Consider the following 22,548-nt stretch of genomic DNA (forward strand, 5'->3'; position numbering starts at 1 on the left):
CAAGCAAGGGTGTATGTGTGTGGACATGGCAGGGTTGGAGAGGTGGATGGAGCAAAACAACAGAGGGCTTCGTGGGCCTGGATGAGGACAGGGGTTAAGAGCAATGCAGAATCATTGGAAGGTTTTAGTCAGGAGACTAAATCAGGAGAATGATATGCTCTGATTTCCATTTTTAAAAGGTTGTTTTGGTGGCTGTGTGGTGAATGAATGGTTGGCAGGAAGCAAGAGAGAAAGCCAGGAGGCCAGTTTGGAGGCTATTGCAGTAGTGTAGTGCGGGATGATGGCATCTTGGACTAGGATGGCAGCAATGGAGATAGAAGCAGGTAGATTAGGGAAGTATTTTCAGGTAGAATCCAAGGGATTGCTGATAAACTAGATATTAGAGCAGTGAGGAAGGGGTGGGGGAAGAGAAATCAAGGATGATACCTGGGTTTTTGGCTTGAGCAACTGGGAGAATGGTACTATTTAATGATATAGAGAAGACTTGGAGAAAAGAATGTTTGAAAGGAAACATCAAGAGTTCTGTTTTAGACATGTTAAGTTAGAAATGCTTCTTAGAGGACAAGTATATAAATCACAGTCTGGAGTTTGGGGGAGAGTTCTGGACTGGATATATCAATTTGGGAGTCATTAACACATAGATGAGCCTAAATCCATAGAATCCAATGAAATTATTCATGGAAAGATCAGACATGGAGAAGAAAAGAGGTCTTATGACTGAACTCTAACACTGAGAAGAGATGAGAAGGGAAGGGAAGGGAAGGGAAGGGAAGGGAAGGGAAGGGAAGGGAAGGGAAGGGAAGGGAAGGGAAGGGAAGAGAAGAGAAGAGAAGAGAAGAGAAGAGAAGAGAAGAGAAGAGAAGAGAAGAGAAGAGAAGAGAAGAGAAGAGAAGAGAAGAGAAGGAAAATTGAACAAAGGAGACCAGGGAGGTAGGGGGCACACCGGAATAGTAGGTATCATGAAATCTGAGACAAGAAGTCTTTTAATAAGGAGGAAGTGGTCAACTGTGTCTAATGCAGCTGAAAGGTAGAGCAAGCTGAGGACACAGTTGTGACAACATGATTTGATAACTAGAAGACCACTGTTATCTTGGCAAGACCAGTTTCAGTGGAGTAGAAAGGACTGAGGTTTGATTGAGATGAGATGGGAGATGAGGAATTGGAGATAGTTATTAAAGATGTTTTTTGAAAAGTTTTGGTATGAAAAACAGCTGAAATATAAAGTGGTTCTTATTAGTAGGGAGGAAGAGTCAAGAGACCTTCTTTATTTTTATTCTTACATTTTAAGAGACAGATGACAGTGAGGCAGGCTTGCAGGCCAATGGAAATGATCCAGTAGAAAGAGAGATATATATGCTAGAGAAGAAAAAGGAAACCATTGCAAGAGTCACGACTGGGAAGTGGGAGGGGACAGGACACAAAGAAAAAGTGGAGAGCTGGGCCTTTGGTGGGAGCAGAGGATACAGGGAATTGGAAGATGTGGTGGTAGGGAGTGAGGAAATTGTCTTCTGGTTGCTTGTATTTTCTCAGTGAATTAGTTGCAAGATCATCAGGGGAAGAGGAATTTCAGGAAGTTTGAAGACAGAGAGGAAGGTATGAAATAGTGAGAAATAGCTGGAAAGTGGGAAGCTGAATATACCATAGGTATATAGTAAGGTTACTGGGTAATATTACATGCCCCAGATGGGTGTTTTTTAACTGTTCAATGCAGGCATGGAATAAGTGGTAGTTGGGTTTAACTTGAATAGAAACTTAGACTGGTGAGTATGCTAGAGAGAAGGGTGCATGAGAGTGAGAAGTGAGCAAGATAAATAGAGGAGTCCTGGGCCTCCTCTTGATCTGGAGGGAGAAATAGACATAGACATAACTGCAGTCTCTGTGCAAAGTGCCAGAGTAAAGGATCATTTATCAGATACAGCACAGAGGAGGGATCCTAAACCTCTCCACCTCAGGAGTCCAGGAAGGCTTCGTGGAATTGTCTTTTGAACTTGATCTTGAAGGACAAGCAGAAAAAGTTCATCAGGAAAAGCACTCTATATGCAAAGGGAAAGGGTTGTGCAAAGCTGACTGGGGGATGGCGAGAGTCTTAGTGTGCTGGAGCATAGGGTGTCTAGAAGGAATGGCAGGTGAAAAAGTGGAAGGGGACATATACTACCCTTTACCTCTTTGCACACAATATGTCACAATTACCGAATCCTCACAGCTTCCAACTACATGGTAACATTTAGTCTAGTCCAGTGGTCGGCAAACTCATTAGTCAACAGAGCCATTTGTTGACCACTGGGTTATTGGAACCAGATAACGGAAAGCCCTATCTGTTCTAAGTCATTTGGAATTTGTTTTGCAACAGAATCCATTGAAATTGTTTGAACAAACAACTGGCATGACTAAATGTGTTTTGGGAAGGCATGTGACAAGGATGAGTAAAAGACTAAAAGTAGAGTGGGAAAAAAGACAACTGGGATGCTCTGGAGATCCTGAGTGCCTGAAAAGTCAAGTAGTAGTGTGTGTGTGTGTGTGTGTGTGAGAGAGAGAGAGAGAGAGAGAGAGAGAGAGAGAGAGAGAGAGAGGGAGAGGGAGAGAGGGAGAAGAGGCATTTATACCATTGGGTCAACAGCATGAAGTGACTGGATAGGGCAGACACACACGGGAGAGGGAGATGTCTAGGATATTGCTGAGGTTCTACCTTGGGCAACTAGGTGGACGATGGCACTGTGAATAGTAGGAGTAACACATTTGGGAAACAGTGGGTTTGGTGTTAAAACATCCAGGCAGGGATGTACCTTAAATGGAACTATGAGGCTGGAACTCTCTCAAAACCTGGCCTGTGGGTGGTGGGCGTGGGGGTGGATGAGATTACCAGTGAGAACTTGTAGAGTGAGAACAGAAGAACAACTAGAGTGGAACTTGGGAACTCAGAGGGGAAGACGGAGAGACTGAGGAGGAGAGAGTTAGAGGGAGAGCCAGGGAGCACAGTGGCATGGATGCCAAGAGAAAAGTTCCAGGAAGCAGTGGGGGTCAGTATAACAGAGCTATCAAGTGATAAGGACCGTTGGTTTTGACAAGTGGGAGAAAGTTTGGCAACTTTCCAAAGATGAGTATTTTAGAGAAAAATGATTGTTGAATATTAAAATCCAAAAGAAGCAGTGAACCACACATTATATACTATAGAAAATTAAATCAGGGAATATGAAGATAAACCCAAGAAAATCTCCAAGAACTCAGAAGAAAAGAATAAAAAAATGAAAATATTAGAAAAATTAGTTATTTTTTTTAAATATATTTTATTGATATTTTACAGAGAGGAAGGGAGAGGGATAGAGAGCTAGAAACATTGATGAGAGAGAAACATCGATCAGCTGCCTCCTGCACACCTCCCACCAGGGATGTGCCCGCAACCAATGTACATGCCCTTGACCGGAATCGAACCCGGGACCCTTGAGTCCGCAGGCCGACGCTCTATCCTCTGAGCCAAACCGGTTTCGGCAGAAAAATTAGTTATTATTTTTTTTGCAAATGACATGATTGTCTACATGAGAAATTCACAAGAATTAGCTGAAAACAAACTAATATTCAGTAAAGTGAGTTGTTACAAAATGAACAAAAAAATGAGTATTTCCTACAGATAATAATAATGGTCTGTTAGAAAATATACTTTTAAATTTTTATTTAAAACTTTAATAAAAATATAAGATATCTAGGAATGAACTTGATGAAAAAATGCAATTCTTACACAGGAAACAAAAACATTACTAAATGTACATAAAAACAAAACTTGATGAGATGGAAAGAGACATAGTATGCTTTTAAACTGAAATAATCATTAGCAAATTATGTCACTAGTTCTTTAATTAATTAGTCAGTTTAACACATTTCCAATCAAAATTCTAAATAGAAGTCTTGGGAGCTTCATAGAATGATTTTAAGTTCAGAATAAATGCAGAAAAAACATTAGCCAAGGCAATATTGAAAAAAATGAAATGGGATAATGTTGACTTTGTAGATATTAAAATCCTATCTAATAAAACAGTAATATGCAAATTGATTGTCACTCTAACACACAAGATGGCTGCCCTCATGTGGTTAAAGATGGCCTCCCCCATATGGACACAAGATGGCCGCCACAAGATGGCCGGCAGGGGAGGGCAGTTGTGGGCGATCAGGCCAGCAGGGGGGGCAGTTGGGGGGGACCAGGCCTGCAGGGGAGCAGTTAGGCGTCAATCAGGCTGGCAGGGGAGTGGTTAGGGGGTGATCAGGCTGGTAGGCAGAAGCGGTTAGGGACAATCAGGCAGGCAGGCAGGTAAGTGGTTGGGAGCCAGCAGTCCTGGATTGTGAGAGGGTGCAGGCTGGGCTGAGGGACACCCCCACCCCCCGTCCCCATGCATGAATTTCGTGCACCAGGCCACTAGTATATTATAAACTAAAATAATTACAACCATGTTGTGCTGATTATGGAATAAATAAGCAAATGAAGCAAATAGAAAATCTAGAGAGAAACCAATGTCTAAATATAGGTGTATTGAGGTGTATTTAATATGTTATCAAATGTGTGATATTTAATATATGATTAAGTTATTTCAATTCAGTGAGGAAAGGATAGATTATTTTACAAGTGCTATTGAGACAATTGGTTCAACAGGTGGAATAAATAAACTTCAGTCTCTATTTCTCTCAACCCCCAAAATGTCCAAATTTAAATGTGAAAAAATTTTTTTTAACTGATTCAATAAAATTATAGTAGTTCCCATAATGGAATACCACATTAGAGTTAGAGCTTTATATTTTAATATGGGAAATATTCACAATTATACTAGTAAGTGAAATGAGTAAGTTTCAGGATAATTTGTATAATATAATCTAAAATGTCTAGGAAAACTTTATATATTTAACTATATACTGTATATACTTATAAATATATTTGCAATGCATAGTATACACCAAACTGTTAACAGTAAATGGCATAAAGAAAAAGATTGATAAATTTAACTAGATATAATTTTGAAACTTTTCTATGACAAATAAAACAAAATAAAATTCAAAGATAATAAGCTGGAAGAAAGTATTTACAAGACCTATGAAAAAGGATTAATATCCTTACTATATAAAGTAGCTTTTAGTTCAATAAGAAAATGAGTAATGGCAGGAGTGAGGGGGAAGGGGAGGGCTGGGAAAAAGGGGGACATATGTAATACTTTCAACAATAAAGATTCAAGTATCTTAGAACAAAAATAAATTCATTAAAAAGAAAAAGAAAAAGAGTAATAACCCAATGGAAAAATAGCAAATGACATGGATAGACAATTTATAAAATAAGAAATGCAAATGATCAATAAAAGTACAAATGTTTGATTTCAAAGATATGCAAATTATAAAATAAAATCTCATTTTTGCCTATAAAATTGACATACATGTTTCTTTATGTTGATCCCCAGAGTTTTTAAGGTACATAGAAACAATGGGTAGGTTACAAAATCTCATGGAACCCTCTCTGTATCTCAGCAGTGCCTGGGCAGAGGGCCTTTCCTGCCTTGCAGGTGAACTCTACAGAGGCTCCGAGACGTCCCCCCACCTTGCCATACAAGGAGTGTATGCGTAGTTTTCTTTCCCAGAGGGAAGGAGTGAAAGTATTCTTTGGACAGATATGACAGGATGCCTGTGGAGAGTCTCAAGTCCTAGAAGTACTGAGAAGGTGGGACCTGTATTAATCATGTATTTTGTTTTCTGATGCTTTGGCATAGGACCTTGCTGACCCTGGAGAGGCTGCCAGTTTCTAGAGACAGCAAACGCTCACCTGAGAGCAGGCTCTTCAAATGCAAACCCACCAGTCCACACCCTATACCCTGCATCACCTCTATGATCGGGCTGAGCCACTATCTCCCTAACATAATGATCCCAGGACCAGGAGCCTGACAACTAGGGGCAGCCCCTCTGCCCCAGAGTGCACCAGAATTATTCAAACCAGTCAATCCTAGACCTATCTATCCTGCTAATCCTGCCTCACCCATTGCTTCCCACAAAAATCATGATAAAGGCTCTCATCCATGCTTTCCCCTCGTAACCGACCCTGGTGCTTCCCCGTGTGACCCTGTGTGGCTGCTATGACTCCTGTTTCTGGGGACCTGTGAGTTACAGGTCCTTCTTCCTTCATGACCATCGTGTCCATCTGTGTGTCTTACCCTTTCTAATTAAAACAACCCCACGTGGATTTTAGAACCTCCTTGTGACTCAGATATTTCATCCAGCTCATTTGGAGACCACAGGAAACTCGAGAGTGTCTGGCTTTGTATTTCTCTAGTTTCTGATATAATTATGTATGTGGTTTGTTGCCTACAGCACTCATGCATCCTTGAATGAGAAATTGAGCTGGCCTGATAAGGTTAAGGTTCATGGTCAAGTTGAGTGGAGAGCCAATCTCTTCCAGGTAGTAGTTCTTATCCCTGCCTCAATATTGGAAGCACCAGGGGAGATTTTCAAAGCTACCAAAGCTGGACCCTTGACTTAAGGGATCTGGAGTGGGGCCCAGGCATTGATGTCAATCTAATATAGAGTTACGGGCAAGATCTACAGTCCTAAAGTCTGGTTCCCGACAGTCCCCAACCAAATCCACTACTACTGACTGAAACCCAGGTTTCTCCTCCTGCTTAGTGCACTCTCAGGGAAGACAATGTGCCCTCTACATAAAGGGGACAGGCTTTCACCACCTCGGCTGGGGTCCCTTGTGCCTGGGCTCTGAAGATTAAGGGCCTTGGGCACCGAATCGAGAAGCTGAAGTCACCCTCCGCTCCCACTATTCATTATGATGTTGGTTGGCATACAAATTTAGCCTATGGTGCGTTGGTTGTGTTTGAACCTCCCCCACAAAGTTCTGCATGGGAAATCTAGTTAAGAGCCTTCTTCCTGGGGGAGGTTGAGTGTAACAGCTGCTCCTCACCAGGGCTGATGGTCCCACCAGGATGCAGTCGGTGGTGCCCCTTGAGCCTAAAGCCTTTCCTTTCCGAGGACAGACTCACATTTCAGGCTGGCATCCAGGAGGCCATCCTCTCTCTCCATAGCTGCTAACAAAGACACTTCCTGGGCTGTGTGGACAGAGGCACCTTGACCTGGGAGCTGGGGCTCATGTCACGCTTTGACACATTTGGGAAGAGGTGTTGTGTAGTCACTGTGGATCCGCTACTCTTCCTCCTTGCCTTCCTCTACTATAGAGGCTGGAAAGCTGCAATACTGGATCTCCCAGCCTTCCTTGCACCGAGGGGAGGCCATGTACTGGCCAAGAAGATGTAGGAAAAAGTCCCCAAAAGGGATATCCTCCTGAACAAGGACAAAGACTCACTAGGAGAAAACTGTTGTTGCCTTTTGTCCCTTCACCCATTTCCTTCTTCCTGTCTGGATATGATATTGGGTGTGTAGCAGCCATCCTGTGACCAAGAGGGGACAATTATAAGGTTGGAGGTCTATGTATTAAGGGTGGTGAAACAGAAAGATGGAAAGAACCCGGGTCCTGGAGCAGCTGAATCCACCCAGGATTGTCAGCCCCTAGACTTGCTATTGCATGAAACAAATAAAGCCCTCAAGTCCCTATGGTAGGGACTTTTCTTCCTCGCACCCAAGCACATTCCTACTTGATGCATACTTCAGTTTTCTGTGCTGGTTTTGGCAAGTGAGTGCCAGAGGCTGCTCTTCAGAAAGGCACCAATGTCGTGGAAAGATGACAAGCACAGGACAGAGGGCCTGGATCCTGGCCTGAATGGTTCCTGAACAGGCTGAGCGTTTGGGGCGAGGCTATTCACTCTCACCAAGGGGTGGTTTACTGTCTGCAAAATGGCAATAATTTATGTCTCATACAACAGGGTTATTCTAAAAAGAAAATGAGTTAAAAGTGTGGGAGTACTTTTCAGACTGTGAAGCAATGCCTATGGGTCAAGTTTTGCTACTGTGAACAAATGGCCTTCATGTTGGTTCCTGGTGGTCCCTGGAACAGCAGTTACCTTAATGGCCAGCAGACTTGCTCCAGAAGGCCTGTCTCCAGTGCCTGGAGCTTGAGAGACGGAGCTCCTCGCATCCCCAGTGCAGGCTGGGGACAATGGAGCACACAGAGACAGTGGGCCGGGCGACTAAGCTTGCCTGGGAGTTGAACAGATCGCAGAATCCTGGAACAGTGGAGGAAATTGGGGCCACATTTCCTTTACTGCAAACCTAATCAGCAACCACCCAGCATGGTTATGGCACTCCCAGCAAGGGGTGTCCCCCATTCCCTGTGAATGCGACTCATTCAAGGCCAGCTAGGCCAGACATTTCATGGGGCTGAACACTGCGCCTTGAAGCTCACACTTGTTCTTGTTCTTTCTTTGAGAACTGCCTAGAACAAGTGCTGCCTTCCTGGCACATGATAGCCTCTCACGCATTTGAAGGCAGTCCTCAGCTTTTGTTCAGCCTGAAGATCCCCATTTCTTCAATGAGTTCAGCTCCCTGGCCCAACATCCTACACTCTGTCTGTGCAAAGATGCCCTGGCATGGTTCACAAACCAACAGCAGATCGGTAAACAATAGTACAGTGTGACATGCTGGGGAGACCTACATAAGGGGCTATGGGGACGTAGGTGAGGGACAAAACACTCCCGAGCAGAGTGTGAGTGGCAGTGGGGGTACTTCTATCTAGAGAAGGTCGGCATAAGAATAAAATATGATTCAGCAGGGGCCAGATGTTGTGGTCAGAAGTGGCAGGTGATATGGGTCTGAGTCAGTGAAGGCCATAATTTGATGTGGACAAGAGTCACATTACTGGAAACAAGGGGTCACTATAGGAAAAATCCCCTAAATAGAGGTTATTATTCTGAGTCTACAGTTGGAAAAATGGAGGATCAGAAGGATCAGAGAATCTGTTTGAGGCCATATACCTTAGTGATGTGAATCCTATCTAGTTACTGTGCAGCCTTGGGCAAGTTGCCTAAACTCTCTGAGCCTCAGGATCACTGTATAAAATAGAGATTATAACGGTCATCATGCTTTTCTCTTAGAGTGTTATGCACATTGAGTTCATAAATGGCTCAGAATAGCACCCAGCATGTACTAAGTGATCAATAAATGTCAGTCATTGTGAGCAAGTGAAAGGCTTCTCAGGGACTTAAAACCATGTCTCTTGTCTCCCAATTCCTCCCTCTTCCTACAGAGAAGGGCAGGCACAGTCAGGAAGTAGAGGAACAGAATTGGGTTTGACTCTATTCACAACATTATGGTTTTTGTTTGCGTGTTGCTAATTCCTCCACACCTAGGTCTCTTGGGCACTCATGTAATTTAAAACATACATACTGCAAGGATGAACTTATTGGCAACATGTGCCAACATCTCTGAATCAAATGCCTTATGCCACTGCGCTGCCCAGTCCTCTGGGGATGATGGTCGCTCCGTAGCATCTGCCCACTCAAGATGTCTGGGGGAAGGAATGCTATCGCCTGGCTCAGTGGTTCTGGGTGCATGCCAAGGGGACTGGAGCAGTGAGTGGTGAGTTCAAATCCTGCCAAGTTCACAGTATTCTACCCCCTCCCCAGAGCCCGCACTCTGTCCCTCTGGCCCACTGCAACTTTTCTGGCTTTAATAAAGCCAGACGTATTTAAATCTCAAAGCCTCATACACAGCCAAGCAGGCAGCAGAAATGCATGCATGTCAGGTGAGGAATGTTTTATTATTCGTTCTGCATAGGAGGGAGGAGAAAAAGGAAACTAAAGAAAGGGAAAGGGAAAGGGGAGCGTATGAGAAACATCAGGTGTGGATCCTTTCTTTAATTCATTATCAGATGAATAATTCTACCTCCAAAAGCTACACTCACGTCCACCGCACTCACCAGTTCCTCCCCTGACTTACCTGTTTCTATGAACGGCACTACCATTTTGTCACCCATCACATTCAAAATGTGAATCATCTGTTGACTCTTCCCTCTCCAATAACGTTCGATTCTTTCTCGATCCATTTTCTGGAGCCTATTCTCACCGTTCTCATTCTCTCTGACCCCTTGGGTGAGGTCTGAACTAGCTCTTGTCTCTACTATTTCAACAGCCTCCCAACTGGCCCATGACCTGTCTACCTCCCTTCCTACTCATTTGCGCTGGCTTCCATTAGAGTAATCCAGGGTGTCTTGGTAAGCAAGTTCTTCAGAAAACAAAGAAATAAAGAAACAAACACGCTCCCGGATCTGCAGTGCTAGCTTATTTTCATGAGTAAATATTCACACCATGGCCCATCCAAGCTACCAACATGAGGTCATAGAATTGGCTCTTGCAAGCACGCAGCGGCCGATCATCTTCCTGAGGAACAGCTCTCCACAGACTTTTGACTTAAATATAAACTCTGTGACCTGGCATTGGAGGCCTTCTATAGCTTGCTTTCAATCAGCCCACCAGCTGATCCCACTGTCACCCCACGCATGCCCACACAGACTGGGACGGTTCTGACCTCAAGTGTGATTCTGCTTCCCCACCTCTGTGCCCACCAGAAAGTCCATCCCATTCTTCAAGACACATCTCAAATGCCACCCACCTCCTCCATGAGGACGTCTTCCAAGCCTCTTGGACAAGACACGCTGTCCTTGCTATTGGAACCCCAGGAGCATGCTGTTTATACCTTCGCTGGACACTTACCATGGTCTGCTATGTGCCCGGTTACATGTGGGCCTCTCTTGGTCCCTCTTATTAGATTGTCATTTTCTTGAAGGTAGGGACAATTATTTCTTTGTTGTTCCTAAAGGGCCTGGCATATTTTCTCGCATACAGTAAGTGCTTAAGAAATATTTGTTGAAATAAATGTACCCATTTCCTCTGTCAAGATTAGACATTGTTTTCTTTTCGTGTTCTGGAAGGGGGAAGAAATTTTTGGTCCCAGAGCTGGGCAAGCCCTTTGTATTGCTGCGCCCGACTGACTGTACAACACTTAGCACAGAGACTTGCCTTTGTCCTGCTGGACCCGGGCCTGGGGGAGCCGAAGCCTCTGGCTCCTGAGCCAGGCCTCTCACTTATCCACTGCCTCCCAGGAAGTCAAGGTCAGCCCAGCCAGACCTAATGTTTCCTTCCTAGAGCATGGCTATGAAGTGCTAGTTGGATTGGCTCCCTGCTAGGGCCTATGTTTGCCTAGAAGCTGGGTCTGGGCCTCAGCCAGCCCGGGAGGCCTTGGCATTTGAACCAGAGCTAGGGTAATTCTGCTAGGCCTGGTGCTGAGCTGTGGCTTGGCTTCCTCTGCTCTCGGCCTGAGCCACCACAGTCGCCAAGGACCCTAGTGTGAAGGAATTTGAGTTCTAACTTTAGGTGGCTACGTGGCTGATGGCTGTGTTTGTGAATATCTCATTCCTACTTTGGTTGCCCAGCTGGTGGGAACAGAACGGGTAGTCATGGGACTGTCATCGTGTGCTGTCCAGGTTAACATGTAGCATTTCTATTACTATTAACAGACTTTCTGCTCCTCACTCCATCTGTTCTCTGAAATAATTGCAGTTGTACAGACCATGCCTTTGCTACAGGCAAGCTCTGGGGAAGAGGATAGTGCTTTTATGAGAAAAAAAAAAAAAAAAAAAACAGTGTTAAAAAATAACAGCAAACATGAGAAGAGAGTGGGAATGGAGCTAACAGCAGGTTTCCAATTTCTTTCAGATTCAGGCCTGCAAAGGTGGTGTTTTCACACTTGTTTGGGGTGACCAAGCCCAGCCAGATGGGGGTGAGTGGCTAGGCTGGTGGCTCAGCCTTTTGGAGGTGGTGTTGGTCACCAGGGGATTTGGCCCCAGTTCAGGTGGGTGGAGCCACAGTCATGCTACCCAATAAGGAGATGCTGAGAAGAATGGGGTTGTTAGGCAGAGACAGAAGCATTTTAGATGGCATGGCATGTCCTGCTTGAAGAAGCGAGATGCTATCAAGGCCTGGAGGAAATGCTGGGGAATCCAGAGGGCTGGTGGGAAGGTGAAGGTTTAAGCTAAATGACTGGGCCTCAGATTCTTCTGACACAGGATGGGAGGAGATCATCTAATGACCTCCTGTCCTGAAGGGCTATTAGGAGAATGAACAGGTTACTACACAATATTAAGGGTTCATCTGATAGAGAGTTAAGGGAACTACAAAGAACAATCAAGACTCGGTGTGTGAGATATAATAACTATTAAAAGCATACAACCAACACTTGTGGATTTGAGGCACTCTGATTTGTAAGCGTTGTGTGTGGGATTTCTGGGGTGCTAAACAAGGCATAAGTGAGTGCAATGACCTGGTGTGTCTTTGTTCTGGGGCCTTTCTTCCCACTGCCCTGCTGGTCCGTAAGAGGGGCCCGACTCTGACACATCTCATCCTGTGAAGCTGAAAATGGTGGTCTTACCCTCTTGCCCAACCCCCCACGGGAATGCTCAAGGAGGAAGGCACTGTTGAGCTTTCCTAGGGGTACATTTGATGGGGAAAGAAAAGAAAATGAATCAAGAGAATACTGCCATGTGATTTCTAAGTCTTCTTCCAATTTCAAGGAAATATTTTCATTTTAGAGAGACCCACAGAATGTGACTGGTCAGCTGCAAACAAGATATTTGTTAGGGAAAAATTTGTGTGTGTTGCGTGTGTGTGAATTTAATACTATTCTCCAAACCCATAAAATGATTTTTTAAAAAAATTTCTGGAAAAGCTCAGGTGGAGAATCTGATGATGGTCACAGTGCAAAACATTTTTCAGGTATTGGATAGATTTAACATGTCTTTCCCATTTCCAATCACCCTCAAAACAGACAGGACATTCTAGACATACTTTACAACTAGTTTTAGTGAGTCCCAGAGATTGGCAGGCCTTTATTTAAGAATTTTTACCAAAATACATAGGTTTGAATGAATACACTATTGGCAGCCCCACCCATGTGATTCTTTAAATATAAAAGAATATTAATAAATTGGGAAGGGGAGGGTTTTTAAAAAACTCTTTATTGTTGAAAATATTATCTATATCCACCCCCCCCCCAATTGACCTCTTCTAGACTGCCCCTCCCCCGGGCTTTCACTACCCTATTATTTGTGTCCATGGGTTATGCATATATGCATACAAGTTCTTTAATTGATCTCTTCCAACCCTCCCCCATCTTCCCTCTGTGATTCGACAGTCTGTTCCATGCTTCTATGTCTCTGGATTGATTTTTGTGGCAAGGGGAGGGTTTTGAGCTACCCCTACCTATGGATACTTTTCTAGAGTTATGTTGGGAACATCTACATCTTTTGGCCAAAGACTTGATTGGAAAGAATGTGAATTAGTTCCTTGAGAGAATGCCTGTGTTAAAGACTTGTTTGTTACATTATATTAGTTTTCGGTATACTTGCTTCTATCACCAGGCCTGGCATCTCTACATACATGAGATAGATGTGTGTGCTGAATGCATGAATAAAATATATCATTAACTGTACTAACAGCCAAGGAGTTTACCGCTAAATAAATGCCTTTCCGTATAAAGTGAACTCTGGATGTACGCATTGATGTACTCCTCAAGCAAAGATTATCAAACAAATAACAGCTACCATTAGTTGAGCCCTATTGTAATAGATTCCAACCATTTCATATATTTTACTTCATTTAATTCCATAGCCAACATAGAGATCACCACTATTATTCCCACTTTAAACATGAGAAAACTAAGGCTTAGGAAGATTGAGTAACCTGTCCAAGGGCACATGGTTAGTAAGTGGCAAAGGGAAAAATCAAGCCCAGTTCTGTGTGATTCTGAGCCAGGGCTCTCCAGCACTTGCTCTGCCGCCCTCTGAGAGAGAGGAAGTGGGACTTCCGTAAGTGCAGTTATGCCTCCTTAATTGGTTACAGGTCTTTGAGGAGGTAAATAAATGAGTGGGAAATGAAATTGTATTCAGTCTTTCAAAGGCTTTTGACAAGGTTGCTTTCAAATTTAGAACTTTTGGTGCCAAATATTTTGTTATTGACAAGGAAGTGCTTAGAGACAGAAATAAGCAAAGCCACAGAAGGACCTCTTTCTCTGTTCACCTCTAGATTAAAGTGTTTGGGGCTCAATTTTAGACTTTTTATTCTACAAAGATTGCAATAAAACCCAAGATAATCAGATGATGGGGGAATCCTTTCTCGGGTAGAAAGGCCCCTACTTCCCCTGACTCCGTGGGAAGAAATCCAAGCTGGCCCTGAGAGATTGTGTGAGAGCACAGGGGGACAGGTGTCCTCCTGGCAGGCCTGTGCTTTGGCTGGGCCTTGGCAGACAGAATCCTGGGTAATTTGGGAAGACAACTCAGACAAGTATTATCACAGTTGCTACAGACTGTTCCTTAAAGACACCAGCCCAAGGGGTCCCTGTGACACAGAAGAAATAGAAGGTCAGGCTTAACTGGAAGGAAACACACATAAATGAGTGTGCTACGTTTGTGAAGAGCCATCATATGCTTGCATGGAGGCACTGTCCTCAGTTTCCAGTGCTGCCAAAAGGGGCCACTAAAATGGTCAAATAGAAGGAATGGGAGGGAGAGAGGGAGCAGCCAGTGAAGGATGGGAGAAGGAGATAAGGAATGAGCAAAGTCTTTCAAATCACTAAGAGTACAAATGTTCAAACACAGTCTTGGTCTTCAAATCCTGGGAGGCAGAACTGCAGGAAACTCTTGGCACTTGAAAAGGAAGCATTTAGTACAGAAAAAGGAACAGCTAACGTACACAGTGGGTGGTAAGCTCATCTACTTCATTACCCAAGAGGTGAGACAGGTTGAAAATACAAATTGCTCTTTGAAAGGTTAGGAGAAACCTATGGGATATGGATGCACAGTGGCTGCTTAGGTAAATTGTGACTTTCAGGAGGTGATCTTTAAGGGCTGATAGCAGAGCAGAGAATTGGGGCCATTATAAGTCTCTGAGTGAAAAAAAAAATAAATGAAGTCTCTGGGTGTGGTGGCCAGAGGCAGCCATCATAACTGGACAGACTGTGGTTCATTTTGACCCACGATGCCCATTCTGAAGCTCTTCTTGGGCTGAAAGAGGTAAGAACTATTATGCACATAGTCTGAGTAGAGTAAATATGGTTTACAAAAAAGTAATGCCTGATTCCTACAATTATGTATGAGCCCTGCCTCTTGGGGATCAACATGAAGAGCCTTAAAAATCTGTGGGTTGAGCATGTTGATGGAGCTTTGGAAAGCTATTATGATAAAGCAGAAGCATGTCTCTGTTGCCAGGACAGGATCCCCATAGCCCTGCTGAGCCATAGGGAGGTGCAGGGCCATACCTACTGCCATTAGGAGCAAGGCCGGCTTTGTGGGCCCGAGGCCTGTGTAGCCCTGAGAAGAGCAGGGCTTGGTTTATCTCTGTTGTTTCCATCTTGAAATTCTCAATCATGTTTCAACTAGGGGTCCTGCGTTTTCATTTTGCACTGGGCCCACGAATTATGTAGCCAGTCCCTGTTAGGAGCTACTCCATTGGCATAAAATGGTGGCGGTGGTAGTGGGGTGTCGAAAGAAGGCTAAAGAAGAAGGCCAATTGAGGCAGCTGGACCCAAATGATACCAGGAAGTGGAACACATGTAGAATGGACAGTTTCCTAGGCAACTAGTTGTTCTATCTAAGTGTCACACAAATGCTTTGCTATAAACATTTCTTAATGGCAGGGAATAAAACAAGAGAAATCAGGCCCAGGGGAGCCTGGGGCACATCTGAGGGTGCTCAATAATCTCCTGCTCGACCAATCCATCAACAGAATCATACAGAAGAGAGGAAAAAGTAGGTCTTAATAGGCCTGGTCTCCAGTGCATGTTTTGGGGTTACTGGCACCTTTTCCTTTTCCTGGCTTCTCCCCCAAACATACTAGTACATATTATTCAGAGACATTCTTAAGTAATGAGTTTAGCTTATGAGAAGGGCCACTCCTGAGTTCTCTGGAAAGCTTGAAGAGCCTGGATTCTGAATCAGGGGTAAGGATGATATTATGGAATGAAAAAAAGACACACTTGTAGGAGCCCTAGGCCAGGCTGTGCCTCTCCACTCCTCTCATCTATCCTGTCTCCACATAAAAGTGACTTTTCTAATAATCACTTCACTCTCGGGGGCCTTGGCTTCTCCATCTTCAGAGCAAGTTATCTTAAAGCCTCCTCAGAAAGTACATAGGTGCTGATTCTTGGCGGAAATGTAGTTGAGAAAGAAAAAAAATAAGAAATCATTAGCTTTTAGTGCTCATATTGTCCCAGGAATCGTTAGAGAAGAAAAACCAAGAGGAGGCCCCAGAAACTCTCCACAGACATTTATACATCTAGAGACTTGCATTTTTCATGAGAGGAAAGGAAGTTGCTGCAAGTTATGATGAAGTTACGCCACAAGGAAATCCCAAACCACGAGGCTTTGCCTGGTTAGAAAATTTCAAGTATTCCAATAAGGTTTTGCATGCTTCCTTCCTACATTTTCACTTAATTTTTCAACTTTTTATTTTATTTTCCACTTAGAAAATTAGCACTGATTGGGATAATGGAGTCTCTAGGTGGGTGGGTGGGGGGGGGAGGAGAGAGAGAGAGAGAGAGAGAGAGAGAGAGAGAGAGAGAGAGAGAGAAATCCTTTCTAGCTGAGGGAATTTTAGAGGTGGGTCCCTAACCTACTCACAGGATAGCCACCTTATCTTCCTTAGTTGATTGAACCATGGTAGGCACTTGTCCTGGGACAGGCAATCCATAAACAAAGTAGTGTATGCCCTGGCACAAGAAAAGCTGGCCTGGACCCATCCTATTCTGTTCTCAGTCCTTTGAACCAGATCCATTAGCAGGGGGTGGTCAAAGTCAAGGTCACTCAAAATCATAAATGGGTGAGACTCATGAGGATTGAGTGGAACAGAGTTTGCCACCCCAAAATATGATGTATTGGAATATGAATTATTTGAAGTTGGTTATTTTAAGAAACAAAGACCCTCACTCTGTGGTCTATTGTGTAAAATGCTTTGCCATCCTTAGGACTGAGGATCCATCCTAAATACAATGGTTATTCCAACAGATTCCCCCTAATCCTAAAAGACTTTAGAGGGCTGCACCAGAATAGGAGCTATTATTATAGATAACTACTAAAGGCCCAGTGCATGAAATTCATGCACAGGCGTGGGGGGTGTTCCTCAGCCCGGCCTGCACCCTCTCCAATCTGTGACCCCTCGAAGGATGTCCTACTGCCGGTTTACAGGGATCAGGCCTAAACCGGCAGTCAGACATCCCTCTCACAATCCGGGACTGCTGGCTCCAGCCGCTCACCTGCCTGCCTGCCTGCCTGATTGCCCCTAACCACTCTGCCTGCTGGCCTGCTCGCCCCTAACTGCCCCCCACCGCCAGCCTGCAGGCCCCCAAATGCCTCCCCTGCTGGCCTGCTCGCCCCCCCCCCCTCCCCACTGGCCTGCTCACCCCCAACTGCCCCCCCTGCTGGTCTGCTTATCCCTGCCGTCCCATCTTGGCCTGATCACCCCCCCGAAAACCCAAGGTCCCAGCCCCTCCTTTTTTTCTTTTTGTTCTTTTTTTTTTTTTTCAGCACCTCCAGGGCCAGCTAGAAGCAAGTATCTAGGATTTATTTATCTTCTATAATTGAAACTTTGTAGCCTTGAGTGGATGCCAGGGCAGGCCAGGGCCAGCCAGGGTGGTAAGCTTGGCTTCCTCCATCGCTGGGGGCAACCCAAGCCTCCTGCTCAGCTCCAGCTCCGTGGCCAGCGCCATTTTTGTTGGGATTTATTTATCTTCTATAATTGAAATTTTGTAGCCTTGAGCGGAGGCCAAGGCCAGCCAGGGCAGGCGGGAAGCTTGGCTTCCTCCAACCCCAGGGGCAACCTTAGCCTCCTGCTTGCTCCAGCTCCGTGGCTGGCTGCCATCTTGGTTGCGTTAATTTGGTTGGGTTAAATATAAACTAGGTGATAGCAGGGAGGAACTTAAAAAGGCCCATTTGGTCAAAGTTCTCTCTGTGTTCCATTGTTAAAGATGGCCCTGCAACATTTGTTTACCAAACATTTGCTTCTTCATCTCTGTGTGAATTGCCTTCCTGCCCTTTGAAGCCCAAACCATGAGCCCCCTTTCTATAAGCTCTAGCATATAAGCGTCAACTGCCATATTTGTTCTGGAGCCCCATATTTGTATGGAACTCCTGTATGTCCCTACGGGATTAAATTTGATTATTTTTCTCCTGTTAATCTGTCTTATGTCATTTTAATTCTTTTACCAGCCAGAAGAACTAAGAGGGGAAAAGAGAAGTTTTCTCCTCCCCCACAGGAGCCAGAATGACCAGAGTCCAAGGGTGAGGGCAGGGGTGCAGAGGGAATTCTGTTCCCAGGACCACCTGGGGCCTGCCAGCCTTCCACTCCCTCTCTGGTCCTCACAAATCCCCCACATAAGCCTTCTTTTTCTTGAAGGGTAGAGCAGGTTCCTCAGTTGGAAGGATGTGACTTGATGGAAGGCTTTCTAAGAGTCAGCATTGAGCAGACATGGAATGGGTTGCTTGGGAGTGGGGGCTGGAATGGAGGTGAGGGGGAAAGAGTAAGCTCACCACTACATGTAGGAAACTGTAGGCTCTCTCCCATTCTGCAATCCTATGAGTCTACATGTATTGAAAGGATGGCCCATTCTGTACCTGGCTCTACGGTCTATTGAGGGAAATGCTTTGCCATCCTTAAGGTTGAGGGTCCATCCTAAATATCACAGTTATTACATCATCTTTGCCCTGCCCCCATGCGCCATATGGCACCTCTCGCTGCCCCCACCTCAACCCCTCATCAGACATCATTTCTTTAGAAGTCTGTCTTCTGACCAGATCATGGGCTTCTCTGGGCAAGCTGCTCAGTTATCCTTGGGGCCTGGCACAGTGTCTGGCCAGGTGTGGAATGAATGCACGGATCAACACATGAATGAATGATGTGGTTCCTAAGGTTTGGGATGTATGGGCTCCCTGCTCTCCTCTTGCTTGTTTGAATCAGGCCTACCTGGAGGGTAAGTTGGGTCGCAGAGTCTGGGACAGGGAGTAGCACATGGAAAATGCCTGGAAGAATGCTCTTTGGTTTGAGTTCAATGGCCTTCTCCTACGTGGACCTCCACCCTTGGACGGGTGCTGAGGATGCCCTTCTCCTTTTTGTGTCCTCTGTCACTCCCTGCACACACACACACACACACACACACACACACACACACACATACACACACACACACACGCATACACAGATCATGGTGTCTGGCTCCCTCCCACGGTCACTGGTGCCCCAAATGCACCAGAAGAGGCAGCTTACACAAAGGTGGATTGGTTTAGCAGGAGAATCTGGTCACCTTAGTCACATCAACATGGGCTCCACCACCCCATGTGGAGAAACCATGTCTTCTCCCACCCAGGCTCACCCCGCATTTGGATGCTGAAGCAGTGGTACATGAAGTCATCTTGCCGCCACCCTCACAGCCCTTCCTCCAGGACAGGAGAGGGTGGATAGCAGAGCGCCTAGGTTTACACCCACAACGGCCAGGTAAGAGGCACAGCACAATCCCAAGCACCCCACTCTGCCCCGTCCTGAGAAGAAGGCATGTGGGCCTGGGCTCCTGCTCCCTGTCAGTCTCTACCAAGAACGGAGAGTGGCCAACACTGGGAAGTTGCAGAAAGGGAAACTGAATGACACGTTAATGCAAACACTGTTTGCTCAGCCCTTGCCTTGGGCTCAGGCTCAGCACAGACAGCACATGGGGGCAGCGATGGAGAGTAGCAGAGGCAACAAATAGACGGTATCTTGGTGGACTGGGCCTCAAAATATAAGATGTTCATCTCTGGTCCCCAGGCCCCAAGTTGTATTTTTCTTTACGACATTTCTCGACTACAGGGAGGGCACGTTTGGCCTTGCCCTCCAAGGCAGAGAAAGGAAGTCTGTTCAAAGGCCCACTGCAGGGAAGGGAGGCTCAGAGCCTGAAGCTGGATCTTGTCATTTTCTATCCTGTCATCCTCTGTAGGGTGTGTGAGGGGTTTCTTCTGCTTTGGAGATCTCTACATTTGAAGCATATCCTTGGAAAAGAGTTCGCCCCTTATACCCCCATCTTTCTGGTCCTCATTGTCCTAGAGGTTTTGTGGGGTCTGTCTGGCAGGAACAGCAGAGTACCCTCGTGTGGTGAGAGGAACAGCCATCATGAGGGAGAGGACTCCCAGTTCCAGTTCTGGTTTGGTAACTACTAGATAATTTCGGGCCTCCTCATTGGAGAAAGGAGGGCTTGCCTGAGGCCATGGGCTAGGTCCTCTCTGCCTCACTCATTTTTTAAAATGCGTTTTTATTTTGAGAGAGAGAGGAAGGGAGAGGGATAGAGAGTTAGAAACTGGGGATCGAGCCTGCAACCCAGGCATGTGCTCTGTGTTCATCGAACCAGTGACCTCTTGGTTCCTGGGTCGATGCCCAACCCCTGAGCCACACTGGCTGGGCATCTCAAGCGTTACATTTAAGCACGTGCAAGAGCAGAAGCATCAGCCCCAAAAAGCATGTCCGCAGAAGGCCACCTCACGCCCCGGCCCTCTTCCCTGTGGGGATGGCTGCCACCAGCTCCACCACTGTTCTTCTGACACGGTGATGTCTCTTGAACACCATCAGGGAACACTGTGTGAGTGGAGGAAACCAGACGAAGGCTTGTGTTCTACGTAGAGGAACACTCAGGGGTCCCCTGAGCAACCAGCTCAGCACCACCCCCACACCCCAAAATGCACCACGATGTCAGGGTCTGAGGCTGCTGCAGAGAATATGTGGGACCTGAGCTTGCCACTCTCAGTGGGGGTAATTGCTGAACACTATGAGCCAAACACCTGGAAAAAGCTAAAGTGACTTTAAATGCCTAAACATTTTAAAACAAACCTTACAACACAGGCTTTTAATTTTTTTTTCTTGCCCCAGTGCTAAAGCTCTTTCCCTTTCTCTCTCTTTCTCTGTCGCTTTCTCTTTTGTTGGGAGGAGGGGGGGATGCAAAAGCCGTTTTATGCCTCATTACCTGCACACTGTGAGTGATGTCTGTCGGTCCATGTGCTGTAAATACCTTAAATCATGCTTCATTAAGAATATCTATGGTGCTATTAAAGAGCTATAATAGACAACGAGTTAACAGATGATTAAAGATGAATTCCATTTGTGTCAGTCACCAGCCAGAGAGAGACGAGAGGCAGTAAGTTCTCAACTCATTATCCAACAGAGTGCAGCTCCCCCTCTACCCCCCCCCCCCCCAATCAGGCTGGATTTGTGAGGGATGGGAAGGCAGGGGAGGGCTGTCTGCCTGCCTGCAGTGGAGTATGGGCCGAGTGATGGTGAACTGGGCTGGACCAGGGCAGGATGAGCAGGTGGGACCAGCCAAGGGGGACGGAGAGGACATCCTGTGGGGGGCTCAGAGAAGGGGAACTGTGTGTGTAGTGTGTGTGCGCACTCACTCCCATGCATGTATGTCAGGAACTGTGCTCACTGCCTGACAGGGCTGTCAGCTCTGCCTGGCTGTTTCCATGCACATAGTCAAATTCACTTGGAGCCACGAGAAACAGATCAATCTTAAATGCCTGGTAGCCAGAGGAAAAGGCAAGTGGAAAGGAGAAGATGGGTCCCAAAGGTAGAGACACGGGATTTTGATAGTAGCAATTGCAGGTGGGAAGGAAGGAGAAATTTCCTTTTCTCAGCTGTGTTTTCAGGGAAGAAAAGATGAGTGTCACCAAGAAAAAAGGGGTTTGGCTAAAAAGGTGGGATGACAGCGGAAGGAATGGAACAGCTTCCCTTTGAATAGCTACCCATTAAAGGCAAAGATGCTCTGTCTCGTCAGTGATCTCTTTTAGAAGCACAGCAGCTGTCACTCCAGAGAGTCAGGCTATCTCAACCCCCTCTTGGCCCTCAGAGTCACTGGCAGAGATCTGTAAAGCACCAAGTGTCCTAATTCCTGGTTAGTGCTTGGGACCACCCTGACGTCAGGCAGGGATGGATGGATGGTGAGGGTCATCATCAGAAATGAAGATGGGCACAAGGCAGGTCTAAGTGATGGCTTCAGCATTCTCCAGGGACATCACACTTTTCTCTTATTCATCCTTTAGGAGAGGATTATGTAGAGAGCCCCCTGGGAAGGCACATGGGCATTCTTTAATTATTGTCAGCTGAACCCAAGGCGACAGGCAAAGCCGTGTCTTGGATACACATTTACCAAAAAGGCAGATGTGTTATCAGCACTGATTCTTACCTTTGCCCAGGTGTTGGGGAGTGGGCTTTGATATGTAAATCCAGTCAAGCACCAGGAATGCTCTGGCCTACTCAAGAATGCAAATAATTTCCTTTGTCTTGACCATTTGATGAAACTTCCTGGTATTTGGGGGTATAAAATAAATGCGCTGTATCGGCTCTGGGTCACTGTCTCTCCAGCAGAAGAGGGCAGTGTCCCACCCGGTTCCCAGCTTTTTCCTTCTATCTCTGTGTCTTGTTTCTTTCTTTTATTTCTCAATCCCCAGCGCCTCTACTCAAAGAACCGGATCATCTCTCTTTCCGTGCTGGATGCGGAAAAGAGAGACCCCGTCATAGGATTAAAATTATCCTCCAATTTTATGCTTGGAGAAGGCAGTGGGTAAAA

At 45.6% G+C, this 22,548-nt stretch overlaps 1 protein-coding gene across 5 annotated transcripts in view; it reads right to left on the reverse strand.

Moving 5' to 3' along the window:
• The window catches only part of PEBP4 (phosphatidylethanolamine binding protein 4), a 203,648-nt gene that overhangs the window by 97,631 nt on the left and 83,469 nt on the right, over window positions 1–22,548 (reverse strand). The gene's annotated exons all lie outside the window — the stretch shown is intronic.

The sequence above is a fragment of the Plecotus auritus genome, assembly GCF_963455305.1.
Source record: "Plecotus auritus genome assembly, chromosome: 6".
In the NCBI taxonomy this organism is placed as follows: Eukaryota; Metazoa; Chordata; class Mammalia; order Chiroptera; family Vespertilionidae; genus Plecotus; species Plecotus auritus.